This window comes from Humulus lupulus, chromosome 7, assembly GCF_963169125.1.
Source record: "Humulus lupulus chromosome 7, drHumLupu1.1, whole genome shotgun sequence".
NCBI lineage: Eukaryota > Viridiplantae > Streptophyta > Magnoliopsida > Rosales > Cannabaceae > Humulus > Humulus lupulus.
This window is the reverse complement of record NC_084799.1, coordinates 144560154-144564424: the sequence shown is the minus strand read 5'-3', so window position 1 is coordinate 144564424 and position 4271 is coordinate 144560154.

Sequence of the window (4271 nt, the reverse complement as noted above, 5' to 3'; positions counted from 1 at the left end):
GAAGAAGAGAAAAAAATAATAAGAGGCTTAGAAAATGACTTGTGTTTAGAGAGAATCTAAAAAACTATCAGAAACTTGTGTTTTTGACTTCTAAACTTCTGTTTTCATCTCTCACTTGGCACTCCTTTATAGACTCAATTAGGCAATTTAATTTAATTAAAAAATGAATAAAATAATAGCCAATTAATAGCCCTATGTCGAAATTACCATGGGCTTTAGGCCTGTGAAATTTCTCATTTGATTATAAGCCTATTGGACTTAAAATCAAGGCTTGTATTATTTTCTATTGATTTAATTAATTAAATAATTATTTAAATCCTTTATCAAATTAATTATTTATAATTTGAACATTTATTTAAACTTATTTATTAATTTAGATACCAATTTATCTTAATTAATAAATCTGTCATAATTTCTCTTTTCTTTTCAAAATTACATAACTCTGTGAAACTATCCAAAATTGACCTAGTCAACTTTGACAATTTTAATTGATAATTAAATCAATTAATTGAGACTATCTAGATGATTTTATCCAAGGTACAATGGGGACCATGGGCCTATGAAATCAAGCTACAATAAATTATCATAAATCTAACAAATAAATTTACTAACTTATTAATTCCTCGTGACTCCATTAAAGACTCGGAATTGCACTCTTGAATTCATAGAACGCTCTATAACAAATATAGATATGTTATTAATTATCCATTGTTACAACCATAATTGTCACTCAATCCTCTATAGACAATCTACAATGAGATGAGACTAAAATATTGTTTTACCCCTCATTGTATTTTATCCTTAAAATACTTAGTTCCTTGTAAATGATATTTCAGTAAACTAATTTAATTACTGAAATGAGATCTCTATCGTTTAACACCTTGAGCCAAACTAAGAGGAAACCATCATTTCACTTCTTCATCAGAAGCTATAGATGTTCATATCTATAATTAACACTCCCACTCAATTGTACTATCGAGTTCCCAAGATGTAAGTATGGGCTAGTTCGTAGGGTAAGCTGGTAATGAACAAGTCAAAGAACTCAAATAATACAACCAGTTAGAATACTAACCACTCAGAATTGAGATTGAATTGACCTATGGTCAACTATATGGTATGACTTGAATAGATAATAACGGTATGTTTACTTATCTTATCAACTGTCAATATCGGTCCTGTCCGATGTAACAAATACATCTGATCTTATCTACTTTGCTAATGTTCTGGAAAGAACATAACACCACAATGTGTAAGTATATCATATCGTAGATTGACAAGTCAGTGTAAATCATGTGCACTGACTAATCTTAGGACTAACTTATTTTGAACATATAATCATATTTATATTCCACTATGATTACGTCACTATAAATATGATTAGTTATATGCTCGGGATTTCATATGAGTTTATATTAAACAAATAATCATGAAAATAAAACATGTGAGCAAAGTGATTGACCAAGTCAAAAAATGATTTTTATTCTTTTATTGATAATAAATGAGATTACAAAGAACTTGGGTTTTAATTAGGGCATAAAACCCCAACAAACTCCCACTTGCACTAATTGAAACTAATGCCTTAATTTTATTAATCTCATTTCCTTGATATGCTTATCAAATGTAGCTTTTGGTAGTGTCTTTGTAAACGAATCTGCAAGATTGTCTTCAGATGCAATCTTCATAACCTTCACATCTCCCCTAGCCACATATTCTCGAATAATGTGATACTTCCTTTCTATATGCTTACTCCTCTTGTGAATTTGAGGTTCTTTCGAGTTGACTATCGTTCCTGTATTGTCACAAAACAACACAAGCAGTTTATCCATTTCTGGAATAACACCAAGATCCGAATAGAACTTCTTTAGCCAGAGTATTTCCTTAGCTGCTTCTGACGCGACTATTTACTCATCTTCCATGGTGGAATCTGATATTGCAGACTGCTTTACGTTTCTCCATATCACAACTCTACCCCCAAGAGTAAACACCATTCCAGAAGTAGACTTCCTGTCATCGACATCAGTTTGAAAATCTAAATCAGTGTAGCCTACAGGGTTCAGAACACCACCCTTGTAGACTAACATATAATCCCTAGTCCTCCTTAAATACTTCAGGATATGCTTAACTGCTATCCAATGTTCCGGTCCTGGGTTTGACTGATACCTGCTCACTACTTCCACTGCATAGCAGATATCTGGTCTAGTACACAACATGGCATACATAAGACTTCCAACTGCAGATGCGTAATGAACTTTTCTCATTGCATCTTCCTCTTCAGGAGTCTGGGGAGACTGCTTCTTTGAAAGATGAATTCCATGGCGGGACGGTAGACGACCTTTCTTAGAATTTGTCATTGAGAAACGTTCAAGCACGTTATCTATATAAGCTGCTTGAGATAGAGCTAAAAGTTTGTTCTTTCTATCCCTGATGATCTGGATACCTAGAACATAACTTTCTTCACCCAAATCCTTCATTTGGAATTGAGTGCTCAGCCAAGTCTTCACATCTGATAATTTTTTATCATTGTTTCCAATGAGTAATATATCATCTACATAAAGAACCAGGAATACCACTATTTGATTTGCCTTCAGTTGGTAAACACAAGGCTCATCAATATTTTGTCCAAAGCCATAGGTTTTGATTATTTCATCAAACTTAAGATTCCAGGAACGAGAAGGTTGCTTAAGTCCATAGATGGACCTATTCAACTTGCAAACCTTTCCTTCTTATCCAGCTACTTTAAATCCTTCTGCCTAGTCCATATAAATGACTTCGTCAAGCTTTCCATTAAGAAAAGCTGTCTTGATGTCCATTTTCCAGATCTCATAGTCGAGAGCGGCTGCTATGGATAGGAGGATGCGAATGGACTTGAGCATGGCTATCGAACTAAAAGTTTCCTCACAGTCCACGCCTTTTCTTTGGGTATAGCCCTTTGCCACTAATCGAGCTTTATAAATCTCGATATTTCCATCAACACCTCGTTTCTTCTTGTAGATCCACTTGCACCCAATGGCCCTAAAGTCACTAGGTACTTCCACAAGATCCCAAACAGAATTTGAGTACATGGACTCCATTTCCTATTTCATGGATTTGAGCCATAGTTCCTTTTTAGGGCTAGCCATTGACTATTTGAAAGACAACAGATCATCATCACTAGTGTCACCAACAACCATATTGGTTTCACCATCCAAACCATAGCGAACTGGGTTCCTAGAAACCCTCCCTCTACAACGAGGCTCCATGACTGTTTGCTCAGGAACAGTGGTACTTTCTTCATTTAAATCGACTTGCATTGGTTGGACATGAAGAGTGGGAATTTCATCATCAAATCACATTAATGTCGATGGAGCATTTGTTGGAGTCAATTCTTTAACCATCTCCTCTAAAAAATACTTTGCTGCGTGGTTTGAAGTTTTGGACATAGTCATTTTCTAGAAAAGTAGCATTCGTAGAAGTAAAAACTTTCTTTTCTGAATGACTATAGAAAAGTCCACCCCAAGTACCTATAGGATAGCCAACAAACATGCAAATTTCAGTTCGCGGTTCTAGCTTTCCTTCCTTTTTCCTCAGGACATGGGCGGGATACCCCTAGATTCTATAATGGCATAAACTAGGTTCACGACCATTCCAACATTCTAAAGGTGTTTACGGGATTGATTTAGACGGCACGACATTGATAATGTCGTTCACAGTTTCAATTGCATATCCCCAGAACGAAGTTGGTAGAGCTGAGTAACTAAGCATGCATCTAACCATTTCCAATAAAGTTCTGTTCCGGCGTTTCGCTACACCATTTTGTTGCAGAGTACCTAGGGCAATAAGTTGTGATAAAATCCCAAGTTCAGCTAAATGATCTTGGAACTGCACATCCAAATATTCTCCACCCCTATATGTAGCGACCCAAATTTGCTAATAAGGCTTGGAGCCTTGATTAGTGTGCCTAGAGGGCAATAATTGTTATACTGTATTAATTTATGTGAATTTAATGAATATGTGGTTAGAATGCATGTTTAGGTGAAATAAATATGCATGTGGGCCCCATTTGGTTGTTAGGGGCAAATTGGTAATTTTAGCCAGTTGAGGGCATAAATGTAATATATGTGATATTGTTGATATAATTGTGATATATTTGTGATGCACATTCCGAGACGGTCCTAGAGAGCTATTTCGCTAAAAGTCACAATGGGATTAAATACCCGGCTTGGGAGGAGCTTAGGGGTATTTCGGGAATACTATAAATTTAGTTGGGGACCTTTAATTAAAGGTTAATGGTA